The 21,317-nt window shown below is 35.5% G+C and overlaps 1 protein-coding gene across 2 annotated transcripts in view; it reads left to right on the top strand.

The window, feature by feature from the left end:
- Osi24 (Protein) overlaps window positions 1–21,317 on the top strand; it is a 226,835-nt gene that overhangs the window by 105,651 nt on the left and 99,867 nt on the right. For both annotated transcript variants that reach the window (XM_069823218.1, XM_069823217.1), the window contains exon 2: window positions 3,541–3,939. The gene's annotated coding sequence lies outside the window, so the exon portion shown is untranslated. The remainder of the gene's footprint in view (window positions 1–3,540; window positions 3,940–21,317) is intronic.

Genomic DNA, 21,317 nt, shown 5'->3' with positions numbered 1-21,317 from the left:
ATTTTTAAATCACTCGTCCACTTTTATTGTTGTCTCCGGTAAATTAAATTTTCAAAAAAAAAATTATTAAAAATACCCTTTGATATGTGTGGAATGCATCGCATAACATTTTGTGGGTATTTGTGCCCTTATCGGATGTTGAGTCGACATTTTTAAACTTCCTGCGTTATGGATTTTTAAATCACTCGTCCACTTTTATTGTTGTTTCCGGTAAATTAAAAATTAAAAACAAAAGAAAATTATTTAAAATACCCTTTGATATGTGTGGAATGCATTGCATAACATTTTGTGGGTATTTGTGCCCTTATCGGATGTTGAGTCGACATTTTTAAACTTCCTGCGTTATGGATTTTTAAATCACTCGTCCACTTTTACTGTTGTTTCCGGTAAATTAAAAATTAAAAACAAAAGAAAATTATTTAAAATACCCTTTGATATGTGTGGAATGCATTGCATAACATTTTGTGGGTATTTGTGCCCTTATCGGATGTTGAGTCGACATTTTTAAACTTCCTGCGTTATGGATTTTTAAATCACTCGCCCACTTTTATTGTTGTTTCCGGTAAATTAAATTTTCAAGAAAAAAAATTATTTAAAATACCCTTTGATATGTGTGGAATGCATTGCATAACATTTTGTGGGTATTTGTATCATTTTTAAACTTTCTGCGCAATGGATTTTTAAATCACACGCCCGCTTTTATCGGTTTCCAGTAACTTCATTTTTTTGCCACATTGCCAGACAAAAATGGATATAATTTCTGAACTATTAAAGACACATGCATGAAATTTAGAACACACATCCTTTAGACTATTAGGAAACTTTTCTCTGTAACAGAATTTTGTTAATTGATTTCATTTTAAAAATATTTCCGTTTGTTTGCAAAAAAGGAAATCAGAAAATTGTTATTAAATTTTAATTGTTTATTTTACAAACCTAGGGACTAATATCAAAATTCTGTTACAGACAGTTTGTAGAACATGCTTTTGCAAATACATTACAAAAAACTGTTTGAATCTATTATTAAAAAATGATTTAGATATATCGGTTTTAGTACAATCCTGCATTGGGTATATTTTTTTCAAATTTGGGCTACCAAATAATTTTTTTACAATATATTTTTATTTGGTTGAGTTACCACAGCTATGAGCTCTCTACATACAAAAAATTAATATTTTACACCAAATAGGAAAAAAGTTTTAAAAAATACCATCCTCTCCCCTTAATCAATAGAATAGTGACATATGTACATATTTAAGGACTATTTGGACAATAATTCTTGTACGGCAGGTAATATTTTTACACTTAATTTATTTAAATAAAATATTAAGTGATTAAAAGGAAAACAACTCTGTTTTCCATGATAGTTTATAATGTGTACGTGGGAAATATTTTTATGTGAAAGTTTAGTGTTCTTATTCTCTTATCATTGGTAGTTACACATCGATGGCCCAGATCCAGTCTGTTCCAAGTCCATTTTATTATTTTTTTTCAGAAGAGCTATTTTAAGCTCGTGACATTCAGAGCGTCATGAAACAATTTGGAATAGCTTCATAGCAGCCTTATGGAGAGAAATATTTATAATTTTGTTCGATTCATATATGCAGAGAAGAACTGGAACAGAAACACAGATTTCTTTCTTTTAAAAAGTTGGACTTAGAACAGTTTGGTTCTCAGCCATCGACATGTTAAAATAGTTTAGAGACTCGTGTATGGAAATGGAATGGAATTTTTGAGAGGGGGTACTATGACCTAGCACTGCAACCTTTTACGACAGTAGTCTGAAAAGCGTGTAAATCTGTTCAAGGCTTAATAATATAGTCTAAATCAGGGCTGGGCACCGAGAGCGATTCCAAACTCTAAACGGGGACGCTTAATATTCATCCGTCACCGCATCAACGCTGCGCGATGTTCGGCGGGGAAGAAAAGGGTTGAAGAGAAGTCATATGGCCCCTTTCTTCCCCGCCGATCACCGCGCAGCGTTGATGCCGTGACGGATGAATATTAAGCGTCCCCGTTTAGAGTTTGGAATAGCTTCCGGTGCGCACCCCTGCTCTAATACACTAAAATACTGATTGACTTACTAAAATTTTATTTCACTAATGTTAGCTTCACAAAAAAGTTTGAACGGAGCCGCCATTTTCAGTTTACTGTCTATGCTGTAAACAAATGACGATCGCAAAACATGTCTTATAGTATCGTAAAGAATTTGCAGTTTGAAATGTTTGTAAACAAAGAAACACATGATAGGGAAGTGATAAAGTTGTGCGATAAGGAGCTATGATTGGTTGAAAGATGTCCTTTCGGACCGTTTTATTGGTCATTAATAATAATTATTATTACTATTATTATTATTATTATTATTATTATTATTATTATTATTATTATTATATCAGTATTAAAACCATCATAATTAATATAATTTATTCTCATTATCAAAAAAGTAAATATACCGGTAACATTCATTTTGCTACCGGTAGCATTTCCATTCCAACTTGAATCCATGTTATACTAGAATTTAATTTTGAGTCACGTTCATCATCATCATCATCATCATCATCATCATCATTAACATCATCATCATTATCATCATCATCATCATTCATCATCATCATCATATGTACTTTCTTGCTCAAAAGCTAGCGTTTTTATTGGTTTTATGTAAAAGATTGACTTTTGCTGGATTAAATATTGTTAAAAAAATGCATTTTTGAGTCTTTATTGTTATTATTATTATTATTATTATTATTATTATTATTATTATTATTATTATTACTATTATTATCGTAATCATCACCATAGCAATCACTACTATCAGATGCGTTTTTATTCAAGATAAGTGGAACTTCCTGTGTTCCGAAGTTCTGCTATAGGTTTAATCTACAGTATCTCTGTCAAGAATTCAGTTTTTATCATTACTAATAATTATCATCATATCAATATTAAAACCATCATAATTAACATAATCTATATTTATTAATTATTATAAACTAAATATAACTTATTCATTTTGTGTCGTATTTCCACTCTAACTTGAATCCATGTTCTCCTAGAGTTTAGTTTTGAGTCATCATGATCATCATCATGTACTTTCATTCTCATTTATTTTATTGGTTTTTTAGACCTAGAAGTTGGACTTTAGCTGGATTACATATTTAAAAAAAATGTATGTTTACATATTTATTATTATTATTATTATTATTATTATTATTATTATTATTATTATTATTATTATTACTTTATCTTTTTCAGATAGACATAATATTAAGGTTTCGAGCCTTCATTGCTACTTCTGCTGCTACTACTACTGCTACTGTTGTTGGTACTGCTACTGCTGCTTCTATTGCTTCTAATTCTACTACTACTACTACTACTACTACTACTACTGCTCATATTTCTGAACTACTACTATTACAGTGTTTACTGACGTTATTCATAAGTGCAGTATTGATTTACAACGTAGTATGGCAGTATCTTTCCTTCATCTCTCACTAAATGTCCAATAAAAACAACTGTAGCAATCTGTATGTTGCTTAACAGATATGGCTTTGTGCATCCCTCCAGTTCCTGAAGTACGGCGAACTTGTCGGCAGGTGAAAATTGTGAAGAGCCATGGCAAGGTTGCTGCCAAGGTTCCTGTGATGTCACGGTGCACATTCACAGTGGGTCGCGCTGCTAACCTGGTTCCACATAATAACCAGCAACACAACCGGCTGCCTGCCTGCCTACCTGCATCGGCTCCTGCTGGCTTCAGTGCAGAGCCGAGCGTCCTGCGGTGAGCTTCACGAGACGCACGTCGGTAGTCAGTTGTCTACGTACCTCCGTACACGTGTGTCGTGGTGTGTAGAGTCTTTTCTGTGTCTGTGTGTGTGAATTCACAGCCTCGTCTGACATTCTGTGTGACATGAGCGATTACAACGAGAAAATCGCCTCTGACACGTGAGTGAAATTTTGGACACATACACATAGTTCGTGGATTACCAATACCTGAGCTGGTTTGCGTCTAAATTCTTAAACAAAACAAAGAAAACTTGGCTTTAAAAATCATTGCTTTTATATTGTTCTAAATATTGGACGGTATAAATGTTCAGTCGGCTTTATTAAGTGGATTCAGTTGGTTCTTTCAGTTTTTCTTTGTTTTATTTATTTGTTTAGATAATTTATTAATTTAATTAGTCATTTATTTATTTATACATTTACGTTTTCGTACAGTAAGTCCATATTTACAAATTTTTAAGTATATGCAGACCTAATAGTTTATGTGTAAGAAATGTGCATAATTAAGCTTTCAGAATTTTAAACCAGTTTTTTGCAGTTGCTGTAGCTGTTTCTTGTATTTCAAACGCAATTATCTTTTATTTTGACTTTCATTTCAGCCAATATTTCTATTTTCATGGCTTCCGTCACGTCTTTAAGACATTATAATTACAAAAATGTTAGCAATATGATACGCAAGTAGAACCGATAAAATAGAAAACAGTTGGAACTGACAGGTTACATTTAATTCCATTTAATATCATTTCAATCTATCTGCCCATTTCTTATAAACTAATAATAATAATAATAATAATAATAATAATAATAATAATAATAATAATGCTATTCTAGACTTCGGCCCGACCTATCACTAATTCCATCAATGCTATATAAACTAGAGTCAATAAAGCGTCGTTAAATAACAGACAAATAATAATAACGTTTTTGAATTTTATTTTTGGAACAGAAAAAAATTTGTATTTCACGAAAATATAATTTTGAATAAGTTTATAATAATAATAATAATAATAATAATAATAATAATAATAATAATAATAATAATAATAACCGTTTTTAATATACTATGTCTAAAAACTTATTTAATAGTCTCCCTATCAGTATTAAGTACCTATTCTGACATTTGAAGGAATGGTAATCTCTAAACTTAAATTAAACCCTCTTTGTAACGTGAAAAAATTGTATGATATCATGTGGACGTATTTTATATTTTTATATTTTAAATCATGACGGTGCCATTATACTGTAATGTCTTTTGGCGAAATAAAAGCAATTTAATAATAATAATAATAATAATAATAATAATAATAATAATAATCTTCATCATCATCATCATCATCATCATCATCATCATCATCATCATCATCATCATCATCATCATCATCATCATCATCATCATCATCATCAAGCAATCAGGACTCATGGTCTATTCCGATCCTATAACGCATAATTCAAGAAGTTTCTTGACAGGTTGACCTTGACCACTTCCTCCTCGGGTAAGGCATTTCAGGATTGAATGTGGTAATCTGCTTCTGTCCAATTGCAAGAGTAGTTTTTGATTCTGTTCAAAAGTGGATCGACTTCGAGTTCTTATAAATTATGTTTTTGTTTGTAGTTTTACAATGTATATTTTTCAGTTTCTTTTATTTCAGTTCTGCTAATCTTCTCCTGAATTTACCTTGTTCTCTTATTGCCTAGCTCTTACATCCATATAAAAGTTCAAGGTATAGCCAAAGTGTTGTGTATTCCAATCTTAGACATTTCTGAATTTGGGGTGGTTTTAGAATTTCGATGATGTTCCCTGCTACTCGTGAAAAAAAAAAAAAAAACCTATAATTTCTCTTTATATTTCTTCCTTTCTGGTATGAAACTGTAGCTACATTCCAGGCAAATAAAAGCGTTGATTTATTCCAATATTTTAGTATTTGTTTACTTCAGGGATACCAACTGTAGCCAAATGTGGGAACACCACGAAATCTGTGACTAACCTTGTCAGAGTTTTCGATCTCCTGTCACTTATCTATCCTTTTACATAAGCCATTCTAACCTTGTCATAGCTCTCAATCTCCTATCACTTAGTTATCATCTCATCCAACGAACTCTAAGCTTGTCACATTCCTCAGTCTCATGTCACAGCATTCCTCTCACCTAACCCACTCTAACATTGTCACAGTTCTCGATCTCCTGTCACTTATCTATCCCTCCTTTAATCCACTCAAACCTTATCACAGTTCTCGATCTCCTATCGCTTAGTTATCCACTAATCCAACGAACTCTAACCTTGTCACATTCCTCAACCTTCTGTCACAGCATTCCTCTCACCTAACCCACTCTAACATTGTCACAGTTCTCGATCTCCTATCACTTATCTAATACCTCCTTTAATCCACTCAAACTTTATCACAGTTCTCGATCTCCTATCGCTTAGTTATTCACTAATCCAACGAACTCTAACCTTGTCACATTCCTCAACCTTCTGTCACAGCATTCCTCTCACCTAACCCACTCTAACATTGTCACAGTTCTCGATCTCCTATCACTTATCTAATCCCTCCTTTAATCCACTCAAACCTTATCACAGTTCTCGATCTCCTATCGCTTAGTTATCCACTAATCCAACGAACTCTAACCTTGTCACATTCCTCAACCTTCTGTCACAGCATTCCTCTCACCTAACCCACTCTAACATTGTCACAGTTCTCGATCTCCTATCACTTATCTAATCCCTCCTTTAATCCACTCAAACTTTATCACAGTTCTCGATCTCCTATCGCTTAGTTATCCACTAATCCAACGAACTCTAACCTTGTCACATTCCTCAACCTTCTGTCACAGCATTCCTCTCACCTAACCCACTCTAACATTGTCACAGTTCTCGATCTCCTATCACTTATCTAATCCCTCCTTTAATCCACTCAAACTTTATCACAGTTCTCGATCTCCTATCGCTTAGTTATCCACTAATCCAACGAACTCTAACCTTGTCACATTCCTCAACCTTCTGTCACTGCATTCCTCTCATCTAACCCACTCTAACATTGTCATAGTCCTCGGTCTCCTGTCACTTATCTAACCCCTCCTTTACTCACTCTAACCCTATCATATTCCTCGGTCTCTTGTTACTTAGCTACCCCTCGTCTAATACTTACTAACCTTTCCACATTCCTCGGTATCGTGTCGCATAGCTATCCTATCATCTAACATAACCTAACCTAATTTTTTACCTAACCTAACCTAACCTAACCTAACCTAATCTAACCTTTAACTAGCAATATTTTTGCAAATACACGCATGCAGATAATAAAACAGTGCGACAGGATCCCAAGATCAGACGGTACCACTGATATGTGCCAAATAAGATAAACCAATGATGCCGTTAAAGTAAATAATTGCGATTATTTTATTATTTATTAGCATTATTTTGTTTCTAATTGAGTCCCTTTCTATAAAAGCCATTGATTTCGATTTAGAAGTAGACATTTTTAAACAATAAGTAGATCTATATATTGTTGTTCAAATTTCTAAATTCTGTTAATATCCTTTGAGTTTGCTGTTATAACCTGGTCTTCTGCAAGCAGAATAATCCGAATTTATTAATTTTTTAAAATATTGATACCATTTAAGTTATGTTGCTTTCTTCCCATTTCAGTAGGCTATAATGTTATTTACATATTATTGCTGTTGTTTAGTCAACTGTCCGAAAACAGGTCTGAATCTAATAAGTGACACCAATAAGACATAACTTATGAGGCAACTAAGCCAGGAGGTAATGGGGTAGATGGGCAGTTCCTTTTCCCCTCCATTGCATACATCGCTGATTAGTAACATATTACACTAATCAGACTTCAGATGTATACAAACAATTTTGTTCTTCCTCTGACACATATCGTCAAGTGAGATGTACCGTCTGATAATAGATGTAGGTTACTGTACATATCAGCCAAAACCTCAGTCAGAGGTAATTCACATATTTTGTAAGTTAAATAAAAGTAGGTGAAAGAGTGCACTTTGTCGCATACATTTGTTAATCCTTATAAAATCTCTCAATTAATATCAATAATCGTAGTAGTAATAATAATAATAATAATAATAATTATAATAATAATAGAACAATAAATAATAATAATAATAATAATAATAATAATAATAATAATAATAATAATAATAATTCAATTATTTGTTATTAGCCATGTCATTTCAATATTCCTTTCCTTATTTCTTATCGTCGCATTATGACAATGATGATGATCATTATTATTATTATTATTATTATTATTATTATTATTATTACTATTATTAACAATATATTATGTTCAAGAGCTCTAAGCTGTAAAAATAAAACATACGTTGAACCACACTCTTACGGTTGCAATTAGGAAAAGTATTATGTCAGCATGCGTTTTGTAAATGATATAAGAATTTCCTAAAATTGTTGTTCTATCAGGAACTCAAGTCTAGTACTCTATTATAGAAAGATTTTGAGTGAATATCATTACTTTTGTAACACTTCCCAGAGCATCGATGATATTATTGTAATACTAGTCTATGCGTTATTCATAAATGTTGTCTGTTTCGAGATCCATATACTGTATTTCAGCAGATCATCTCATCGTCATCATCATCATCATCATCATCATCATCATCATCATCATCATCATCATCATCATCATCATCATCATCATCACGGCAGAAACCGGTCAGTATGTTCCATCCCTATTAGAATTGCCCGGCTCACCTCGGTCTTCCAACATTACGGCGTCCACGTGTTCTGTACTCAACTTTCAGCTTAGACAGGGATGTCAAGGTGACCTACTGGTGGCTGTGACATGCCTCGTGCTACAGTGGCTCGCTACAACCCCATCAGCGCACCCCTTTGTCTGAAACTGAAGTAACTACTCCGCGTTCAGGGATAGTAGAAGAAGAAATCTCCTGTCTAGCTGAAAAAGGGTCAACGAGACGAGTAGATATTTTAGCGTACAATGCTGACACTAAACAGGGCATCGTTGTGGACCCCACGATACGTTTTGAAGTAGAATGTCATCAGTCAGCCGAGGTCCACCTTGAGAAGAAGTCGATCTATGAACCTACAGTCAACTATTTCAAGCTGAAATATGCCTTAATTCACGTTGAGGTATTCGGCTTGCTCAAAGGTGCTCGAGGGACTATACTAGCCTTTTTCGAAGAATTTCGACGGCAGTTTGCTCTGCCAACATCTCTGAGGGATGACATCGTGATAATTGTGTTAAAACAATCCTGCCAAATCCTAATTAATCACATGTTGCCACATTAACAGCAATTGTAATTTTTCACTCCCTTTTCTTTGTTTCCCTTTTTAAAATTTAATATCTATGTTTACATATGTATAATAATTTTTTTTTGAGGATATACTGAGTCCGTAAGGGCTACCCTCAATGGGGGGAGTTTAATATTATTATTATTATTATTATTATTATTATTATTATTATTATTATTATTATTATTATTTACTCGTACATTGTACAACTATAGAATAAAATAGAGACGCAATTAAATATTTTGATGCTGACTGAGAAAAGCTGCTCTGTGTGATAATTTTGGTACAGGCTTTTGCCGTGTAATTAAATACTACAAGTAGGCCTACATGAATATAACATAATTTTAAAAATATGACCAAGATCAGGATTTACGGGCGCAAAAATGGCTAAATATGTAGGCCTAGTAGCTCCTACACATGGGCTGAACATTCCATAAATATAATTCATATAGTGTTCTGTCCAAGAGCAGGTCTTTCACTGCAAACCCAGCTTTCTCCAATCTTTCCTACTTCTTGCCTTCCTCTGTATTTCCTCATATGATCCATATATCTTAATGTCGTCTATCTTCTGCCACGAACTCTTCTCCTGTTCACCATTCCTTCCAGTGCATCCTTCAGTAGGCCGCTTCTTCTCAGCCAGTGACCCAACGAATTCCTTTTCTTCTTCCTGATCAGTAGAGCTGTGCAAAGGGAGCAGTTATTCGACACACTGGCAACAGGGCAAGGGTTGTAAATTCACCTTGTATACCCGCAGAGGTCTGACTCTGCGGTACACAGGATAGCTGCAAGCAGTAGGTACAGCTTGGTAAAGGAAACGTCAGTACTGAAGAAAGATAAGAACAATTCGGTTCTAGTGTTACGATGCCTAAGGGGGAGAAAATTCGTTCGGCAAAGTTTAAGGGTGCTATTCATAGACATTTCGCTAGCCCGCGCTACGAGCGTGCTAAGCAGTATTCATATCATATCATATCGCTGACACTGATTTATGAATACGAAAAACGTTAGTTCGCTGATCATCCACCGGAAGCCCGCGCTAAGAAAGAATGTCTATGAATACGGCCCTAAGAGATTTCTTTCCGAATATGGTATTTTTTTGTTGCAACGAAGATAAACTATTCTGTAAATTGTGTAAAATATCAGTTTCGGTAACTAGAGCATATAATGTTCGAAGACATGTAAATAGGGATGTACACAAACGTGACCTCATGAAGTTGAAAAAAAAAAGGCGAAACATGTGAGCAGGGTCACAGTTCTTCATCCGTGTTCCATGAAGAAATGTGTGATACGTTTTGTTAAGCATTCAAGAAGATATGTCCTGGTTTATCTCTTCCTCCTTCTCCTATACTTACTCGATGGGGTTCCTGGTTGAAGGCCTGCATTTATTACTGTAAATATTTCGACCAGGTCCAGAATGTTATTCAATCATTTGATGTGAAAGATGCATTTGTAATACCAATAGCCCTACGTCTATTGGTTGATTCAAGCATAAAACAACTATTGGAATACATTGAATCGAATTACGGGTTTATTCCTGATTGTGTAACAGCTTTAGAAAAGTCTGGTACAAAACTGGTTGATCAGATTTCCCTATTGCGAAATATCTGGAAGAAAGTGACTCAAGTAGACGATAAAATTTCTAAAATAATATCTGCGAAAATAACAAATATGTTGAAAAAAATGGTGGAAATTATAAACTTTGCAAGATTAGTGACAGTATTTCTGGAGATAAGGATTCCTTTGAAGAACTAACAGAAAATGAAAAAAATGTTGTACAGGATTTTACGTATGCCCCAGTTGTCTCAACAGACGTAGAAAGAAGCTTCTCCACATATAAGGCCATGCTATCAGATAGACGATAATCGTTTTCTATTAATAACTTATAAATGTCATTTGTTGTGCACTGTAACAATATTTGGAAGAAAAGTGATAACGTATAACGTGTGCGTTAATAACTCACACTCATTGTAAAGAAAAGAAAAAGACAAAAAACAATTGTTCAAGTGCTTTTGCGAATAGAATATCATGAACCCGTTACAAATAAACAGTGATTTTGTTTGCGTTCTGTATGAAATCATACATGTAAAATATATGTTATTTGTTTAGGATGAAATGGTTAATTAGTTTTGTAATTTTGAAATCTTATTAAAGTATCTGTAGAAAATTAATTGCAGGAACGTTAGGGAACTGTGTCATTTCTATTGTGTCGTCTGTACGTCAACACATCGTGTACATGACCGTCGCTTGTACACAGGGAACACGCCGAGTAACGTCGGAACCTTTCCTATGATGCCATTCCGTCTGTCATGTGCTCCGTCTGCATCGCTCTACTGATCAGTTTCAGCATCATTATTTCTTCACCCACCCTTTCCAATACAACTTCAGTTCTTATTCTGTCTGTCCACTTCACACGTTCCATCTTTTCCATATCCACATTTAAAAAGTTTCTATTCGCTTCTTTTCACTTCGTCGTAATGTCCATGTTTCTGCCCCATACAAAGCCACACTCCACACAAAGCACTTCACTAGTCTTTTCCAGAGGTCCGCAGATGACGCTCCTTTTTCTATTAAAAGCTTCCTTGCCATTGCTATCCTCCTTTTGACTTCCTCTCATGTTACTGTTTATAGTACACTCCCAGTATTTGAAACCGTCCACTTGCTATGCTGCCTCATTTAGAATTCGCAAGTTTATCTTCTGTATTTTTCTTCCTATGGCCATATTATTCGTCTTGTTTGCATTTATCTTCATCCTGTACTGTTCAGAGCTGTCATTTAGCTTCAGTACAATATCCTTTAGTATAATTTCTTCTTCTGCTAACAACTCCATATCATCAGCAAATTTCATAAATATGGACTAATAATTTTATAAAAATGACCCAAATAATGCAAATAAACTCTGTATTTCAACAGTATATCATGAATGATTTTTATGCTGTCAAATTAGCCTATACAACAAAAATTAAAGAGCTTATTAAAATAATGAAGTTTGGTATTAAAATTATAGGGGGTATTTTCTGAGCAATAGTTAAAATAAAGCAAATTATAATTTCCACATTCCATGCAAAAACCAAAATCTTTCATATTATGATTTTAGTAAAGTACATTTCAATTATTATTTAGGTTATATGACAAGAATTTCGAAATCATAAAATATGGAAATAAAATGTTAAAATTTGTAGAGATAAAAGAGTTTTTTCTGATACTGTATATGTAAAACATGCACATCGCGAGTGTCTTGACAAAATGCATGACCTGTACAACAAGTGAATATTTCTAGGTTATTCTGTGGAAAGTATTGGGTGCCGGGAAGTAAAATCATGTGCTCAGTAATTTATAGGCGCACTGTTTGTAGTAAACTCTAAGCATTCGTTAAAGAAAAAAAAATGATGCCTCCTTTGGTGTAGTTCTTCTGCATGATTACCAAATATATAATAATAATAATAATAATAATAATAATAATAATAATAATAATAATTATTATTATTATTATTATTATTATTATTACTATTACTATTATTATTATTACTATTACTATTATTATTATTATTATTATTATTATTATTATTATTATTATTACGGCATGGCACGTCCTCAGGTTGCGGATCGAGGAGACGGCCTCCAGATATGGAGGGTAGCTGTGAATATATTGAATAAGCAGTCACAGACAGCCGATGAGGGGTGGCCCTCCAGCTTGGGGGTTGGGCGAAGGGCTAACAACCCTTCACCGTAAAAAACAGCTAGTTACGAATTCTTCAAATAAGCCTCGGAATGGGACTGATTCTCTGGCACGACCACAGCAAAGGAATAAATATGGGAAATGCCTGTTATTATTCGGTTGAGAAACTTTTATCATCCAGTCTGCTGTCGAAAAGTCTGAAAGCTAGAATTTATAAAACAGTTATATTACCGGTTGTTCTGTATGGTTGCGAAACTTGGACTCTCACTCTGAGAGAGGAACAGAGATTAAGGGTGTTTGAGAATAAGGTGCTTAGGAAAATATTTGGGGCTAAGAGGGATGAAGTTACAGGAGAATGGAGAAAGTTACACACCACAGAACTGTATGCATTGTATTCTTCACCTGACATAATTAGGAACATTAAATCCAGACGTTTGAGATGGGCAGGGCATGTAGCACGTATGGGCGAATCCAGAAATGCATATAGAGTGTTAGTTGGGAGGCCGAAGGGAAAAAGACCTTTAGGGAGGCCGAGACGTAGATGGGAAGATAGTATTAAAATGGATTTGAGGGAGGTGGGATATGATGATAGAGAATGGATTAATTTTGCTCAGGATAGGGACCAATGGCGGGCTTATGTGAGGGCGGCAATGAACCTCCGGGTTCCTTAAAAGCCAGTAGGTAAGTATTATTATTATTATTATTATTATTATTATTATTATTATTATTATTAGTATTATTATTATTATTATTATTATTATTATTATTATTATTATTAATTCTGTTCACAGAAAGTCTGGTAGAATATCTGTCAAATGGATAAAGCAATGAAATTCTATATTTGCCTTCAACAATTAACTTTCTTTTTTCTTTAATATATCACATCACTTTATATTGTACTCGTACATGTTTATTGTATTCAGGACCCTTGTGGTCACTCAAATTCTTTGAGCTGATGTCTATAATTTAGAAATTTATTATTATTATTATTATTATTATTATTATTATTATTATTATTTAATATGATTCTCTCAGAGTTGTTCTTTCATTGTGATAGGTGTCTGTAGCAGTCTGCTATTGATTCCTGCAAGTTGAGTAGTTCTTGCTGTATTTACATAGCGTTCAGATGTTCGGTTGTAGATTTCTGGTACAGATGCTCTTGCAGAAAAAACAGTCCGTTGGTGATTCTCTTTGCCAAATTTTTTTCTCAGTTCTTACGCTAGCGGTTTGTGTTTACAGGTTTTGTTGTTGCGTGCTTTGTAGAGATTATGGTTCACTGCATCTTCAACGTGTATTAACAGAACTTCCTTATTTTGTTTTGTTTAGAATGGTTATGTCAGATCTATTTGGGAGTGCCGCATTTCTGTAGAAATTTAAGCCCAATACGACTTACATTCATCGATTTCTGTAGCTGGCGAAGGTTGGAATGGAATTTCTGGAGGGGGCACTATGACTCAGCACTGCGACCTTGAACGATCTATTGCGCCAACTCTCAAGCTAAGCGCATTCGCAAACTGGCTGACCACACTAAGGTTCGCCTCGTACCCAGATTTCGAGCAGGCAACACACCTTGTCCCTAGCTAGCCCCCTCCGTGCGTCACCACCCGGCGTTCAGAGAATGCTATATGGAATGATGACGAAATGGAGAAATGTTGAGGGAACGATGTAGATGCCTATTACAGGAAAAAGGGAGAACCACGAGAAAACCTCCAACTGCGACCTTATCCGCCACAAATGTCACTATGGACTGTTCAATAAAAAAAAATCCCAGACCTCATTGGGATTCGAACCCGGACCGCCAGCATGACAGCGGTCTGATAACTCGCAAGCAAACATTCTCATGTGGGCAACACATGCTATTTCGTTCAATTTTGAGAACAGGGGATTCGATTTCCATTGTTGTAATCGGCTTGGAAGCAATTTTTATGACCTGTCATAAACAGCGTTACTTCCTTACTCGAAAGATTTCTATGTCTGAAAAATTCCCGATTATTAAAAAAGATTTCTGAATTTTAGGGTCTGTGCTTTTCGATACAATCAGAAAATTAATATTCTCTTAAGAATATTTACACTATAAAATATTTATTCTTGCAAAATGCTTAGAGAAGTAAATTTAGAAATTCCAGGAGAATATGTCGCGGCCCTGTATAATTGAGCCGTTCAGAGCAGAAGTGGTGTAAGTCAAAATTGGTAATGAGGGTTAAAGTAAACATTCTGTAAAATGCAGCGTGAAGTAGCAATCAATATTCAATTTATTTAAACTATTAGTATTCAGTGGATAGCATGAAGGACATATTAATTGCTACTTTGCGCTGTATTTTATAGAATTTTTACTTTAAACCTCATTACCCAATTTTGACTTACACCACTTCTGCTCTAAACGGCTCAATTGATGCCAGGACCGGTGGTTGAGAAACACTGCATTAGAGTGCCCCTTCTTCCCCCCAAAACGTTCTACGCCTCCTCAGAGTGATGTCAGCTGTTTGCCAGTCACAATATTCTAGTACCGTTTTGGGTGAGTGCCTTATTTCAAACTGTGGTTGGTACAGTTCTTTGTTTTCATTACAACTTTGTGTAGCACCTGTGAATCATTCGGTTTCGCTAGACTTTGCCTGTTTTTGCCATAGTTTTTTTTTTCCTTTATACGGAGTAGAAGCCTGGCTAGAGCGTCGACTTTCCACTTTGGTAATCCGGGTTCGAATCCCTGTGAGCCCAAGTGAAATTCTTGTGAACAGTATAAATTGGATTATAGTGGAATAACAACAGCCTACTTGTGACATTTGAATGCGTCCAAGGGTTTTCATGGCAACATTCCTTCCCCTCTCTTTGTGGCCAATAAGACGTTACCGCTCCCTCTTCCCTTCACCTGCATTCTGTACATTGGAAGAGGGAGCGGTAGCGTCTTATTGGCCAAAAGAGAGGGAAGAGGTGTTGCCAAGGAAACTCTTGGACGTGCTCAAGTGTCGTAAGTAGATTGATGCTTTAATTCCTCTATAACAGTAGCGATATGATTCCCAGGGTTCGCCACTATCTTTCTTATCTGACATTGGATAAATCGCAATATAGCGAACGCCAGTAGGGGAAGTTATCCCCAGCCACATGAAATGTGCATTCGACACAACACTCGGCTATCACATAGAGCACGGCTTTCGTAGAGTGTCTGGTGAGCTAGTAGGGGAAAAGTTGAAGGGGTCGTGGGCGGAGCTTCTACGTTCGCTATATTGCGATTTGCCCCTGACATTTTGTTAAAATTATGAATGTTTATTTCTGTATAAGGAAGTAGCTATGTACAATAACTATATTCAGTGGAGGTTTACATTTAGAAAGGCTGGTAAATTAATATTTCAGTTCTTTAGTACCATGTTACAGGTTTCGCTTTCTTTTTCACATGGGATAGATTGAATACTGACGACAGACGGTTGTCAACACTGTCTTATTTCGAACTTTTCACTAAGTGCTCACACGTGCACATGTGTTGTAAAATGAATGGTTACTTATGACTTCACAGCCTATTTTCTCTAACAAGCTGTACCTAATTAGCGAGAAAATTAAGTACAGGAGCCAGGAAACTGATATGTTAACTACTTTAATTCAAAACGATGCTTCTATTTATGTTTAGTGTACAGTCTGAAGACTGGTTGGAATCTCGTATGTTACACCAATAACGCATCACTTATGAGGCAACTAAGCCAGAATATAATGGGGTAGGGTGGCTACTTCTTTTCCCCTCCATTGCATACATCTATGTCTAGATACATATTACACCAATCAGACTTCAGATCCCTCCATTGCATACATTCCTATCTAGATACATGTTACACTAATCAGACTTCAGATCCCTCCATTGCATACATTCCTATCTAGATACATGTTACACTAATCAGACTTCAGACCCCTCCATTGCATACATTCCTATCTAGATACATGTTACACTAATCAGACTTCAGATCCCTCCATTGCATACATTCCTATCTAGATACATGTTACACTAATCAGACTTCAGATCCCACCATTGCATACATTCCTATCTAGATACATATTACACTAATCAGACCTCAGATCCCTCCATTGCATACATTCCTATCCAGATACATGTTACACTAATCAGACTTCAGATCCCTCCATTGCATACATTCCTATCTAGATACATGTTACACTAATCAGACTTCAGATCCCTCCATTGCATACATTCCTATCTAGATACATGTTACACTAATCAGACTTCAGATCCCTCCATTGCATACATTCCTATCTAGATACATGTTACACTAATCAGACTTCAGATCCCTCCATTGTATACATTCCTATCTAGATAAATGTTACACTAATCAGACTTCAGATCCCTCCATTGTATACATTCCTATCTAGATACATGTTACACTAATCAGACTTCAGATCCCTCCATTGTATACATTCCTATCTAGATACATGTTACACTAATCAGACTTCAGATCCCTCCATTGCATACATTCCTATCTAGATACATGTTACACTAATCAGACTTCAGATCCCTCCATTGCATACATTCCTATCTAGATACATGTTACACTAATCAGACTTCAGATCCCTCCATTGCATACATTCCTATCTAGATACATGTTACACTAATCAGACTTCAGATCCCTCCATTGCATACATTCCTATCTAGATACATGTTACACTAATCAGACTTCAGATCCCTCCATTGCATACATTCCTATCTAGATACATGTTACACTAATCAGACTTCAGATCCCTCCATTGTATACATTCCTATCTAGATACATGTTACACTAATCAGACTTCAGATCCCTCCATTGTATACATTCCTACCTAGATACATGTTACACTAATCAGACTTCAGATCCCTCCATTGTATACATTCCTATCTAGATACATGTTACACTAATCAGACTTCAGATCCCTCCATTGCATACATTCCTATCTAGATACATGTTACACTAATCAGACTTCAGATCCCTCCATTGCATACATTCCTATCTAGATACATGTTACACTAATCAGACTTCAGATCCCTCCATTGCATACATTCCTATCTAGATACATGTTACACTAATCAGACTTCAGATCCCTCCATTGCATACATTCCTATCTAGATACATGTTACACTAATCAGACTTCAGATCCCTCCATTGCATATATTCCTATCTAGATACATGTTACACTAATCAGACTTCAGATCCCTCCATTACATACATTCTTATCTAGATACATATTACACTAATTACACTTCAGATGCATATAAACAATTGTTCTTCCTCTGACACATATCGTCAAGTGAGATGTACTGCCTGATAATAGATGTACATATCAGCCAGAACCTCAATCAGAGGTAACGATGATTTTATCTATAATGTTAAATGAATGTCCTTTTACTTTACTAATTTTATTAAACGATTCTTTCTAGGGAATATTTCAAGCTTCGTTATTGTCTAGAATTTAATCCGGAGGAGACTTAGCGATATCGAATTTGCAAAACTAATTGTACAGCCAAATAAAGAGCTAATACATTTACGTTCTACTTTATTAAACCTTTTGTGCAATAACACAGTCCTTAACTTAACTCGCCCCCGACTCTAACGAGCGTGGTTAATAGATGTCGCTAATACCGAGAAGCGTAGACCACTTAGACCAGCGGTCGTAAGCACACAGCACCCTGGGGCTAGCGTCTTTTACCCGCGGAGAACACAGTGCACAATGATGCACTCGTAGCTGCTAGCGGGTATGCTCTCTACCTCTTCCTGCCTGCACTACAGGGGCACACGGGACGGCTCCACTTAACCTTTGCACATTTCAGCGAGTGCTGACGACCACTGACTTGTCCTCACCTGTGGAGTAACGATCAGCGCGTCTGGCTGCGAAACCAAGTGCCCCGGTTCGAATCTCGGTCGGGGCAAGTTACCTGGTTGAGGTTTTTTCCGGGGTTTTCCCTTACCCAATACGAGCAAATGCTGGGTAACTTTCGGTGCTGGACCTCGGATTCATTTCACCGGCATTATCACCTTCATCTCATTCAGACGCTAAAGAACCTGAGATGTTGATACAGCGTCGTAAAATAATGTAATAAAATAAATATAAATAAATAAACAAACCACTGACTTAGACTATCCACAGTACACCACAGGCGGTGGGTCTACTTAATACTCATAGTGAGTTTGTAAGCCCAGAGCGCTAGCAATAAGCTAGGCCTACTATGGCGGTTCTTTGTTCTTTCCTTATTAGTAATGTTTTAAAATTCCATTGCAGTTTCTCTAAAATTCAGTTTTAAAGTTTAAAATTAAAAATACAATGTTCTCTTTTTACGAGTAGTTTATTAAATTATGATACTTGTTTCTTTTTTAATATTCGTAAAACTTCACTGTTTGTAGGCCTATTCCTATAACTAAATCTTACATATCTATGAGGCTCTTTATGTCTTACTTCTTCCAGACCACTTCTGCATGAATGTCGCCAAACGATGTACTTTCCCTGCGAGGGAACCGTGGAGTGTGAAACGTTATCAAATATATCTACACGCTCTTTTGCTCAAATGTTACTATCTTAAGTGTCTCGGAAAACAAACAAGATCTGAAAGTTATGTTTTTGCATCGCCCATTCATTTTTTTCTCCTTTTCCTTACCCTAGTTAATGATTAGGCCTAGACTAAATGGCGTTTACTTCACTCATTTCATCCGTATCCTCCACTCACCGATCCTTTCTTTTCTAATTCAGTTATTTCGAGATTGTCATCCGACATTCAGAGCATAGGACTGACATTTTTTGTCTGTTAGCTAATATTTTTATTGGGTCGTCTAGTACCTATCTGAAAGGGATACGGAGTCCCTGTCATTCCATGTTAAATATAAGGAATGTTTTGTACGTAGGTACCTTAAATAGGCTATTTGCAATTGGTAAATATACGTGTTCTAAGAATTTTAAAGTGGTCTGTTCCTCATCACATAGAATTTGAGTCATAATTTACCGTACGCGATTCTAATAAAATACGTCCACTATCCGATCGATTTTTTTTCCTGGACAGGATAATTGGGGAGGAGACTGATTGGCCTAGGACTATTCTAGAAGTTCGGTAACGAGAAAATTTTGCCACCAACCGAGGTTGAATCTGGAATCTTTCAGTGGGTAACCAGTTGCCGTGTCAACGGAGTAATCCGATCATTGTGGCCGACGAATAAACGGGAGGGAAATTTGAGGACAAACTTTAAAAGGTGCACGAAAACGCGTCCTTGCAAGAGAGTTCGGGGCTGATAGAAACTGAATATGTGAACTCCAAGCCTGTTGGCCACTTGTCTCAATTCGAGTTTTGCTTCTTCACTGAAGGAGGTATGGAAAATTTTGTAGGGGGAAAATCCCGAAAATGGACGTAACCTAATAGCTACCACATAATGGTCGGGAGGTAGTGGGGAAGGTGATTTCCTTGTTGGTTGTTTATTTATCTGTGTCTTTGTTTATTTATTTCTATGTTTCTTATTTTTATATGTATATTCATTTACTTATTTTGTTTGCTTATTCATTTATTTACTTAGCCTACTCATTTGTTTACTTATTTATTATTTATTTATTTGCTTATTTATTAATTCGATTAATTATTTAATTACTTAGTTATTTACTTATTTTTAAATTTACTTGCTTACTTATTTACTTTCCTGTTTACTGATATATTTACTTATATGTTTACTTCATTCATTCATTCATTCATTCATTCATTCATTCATTCATTCATTTACTGTCGTGGGTGTGCATGAAAAAGGGAATAAGTCAAAATTTTTCAAATCCCTTTTTCACTCACTATGAACATAATTTCTGTACCTGAGAAACTTCAACTGCATAGCATAACACAGAAAGAGGATAGGATTATGCTGTTTGCATCAACATGTAGAGTACGTTTTGCTTAATAGTGCCAACATTAGAACTCACTTTGCCAATATTTGACTTATCCCCTTTTTCACGCATAGGCACTCACTCACTCACTCACTCACTCACTCACTCACTCACTCACTCACTCACTCACTCACTCACTCACTCACTCACTCACTCACTCACTCACTCACACTCGGCCAATAAGAGCTATACTTCCCTGAAACTTGTATTTAGGTCATATGTAATTAAACGTTATAAAATAAAATTATCGAATCTATTCCGCACATGTATCTTTGCCTGAAGTCCATTTTAGTTATCTGAAATTGGAAAAACTGCTTCTTTAAGTTTACGCAGCTGGAAGATATTTTTAAATTGAGGATATTCTATATAGGTTGAATTGGATGTGATTATAAAATATATATTTATGTAACCTATACTAACTAACCGGAAATTTATACACAAGGGCATTCGTAAAGTTACTGTTACACACTAAATTTATTTAGTTTACTTTTGACATTACATACTTCAAATATAGTCTCCTGCTTGTCAACAATACATTGCCAAATTCTTGGAAGACGGCGAACTCCATCTGCAGCAGCATTTCTGTATATATCTCTCACTGATCAATCTAAAGCTCTTCGGATGTCAACTCTTGATTGAAAGCGAATGACTCGCTTCCTCTAAACTTACAATAGCTCAGTATCGTAGGACTTCTCTCCC

The sequence above is a fragment of the Periplaneta americana genome, chromosome 4, assembly GCF_040183065.1.
Source record: "Periplaneta americana isolate PAMFEO1 chromosome 4, P.americana_PAMFEO1_priV1, whole genome shotgun sequence".
NCBI classification, from domain to species: Eukaryota; Metazoa; Arthropoda; class Insecta; order Blattodea; family Blattidae; genus Periplaneta; species Periplaneta americana.
Note: the sequence above shows the minus strand (reverse complement) of the source record. Positions and strands in the feature narration are given on the sequence as shown.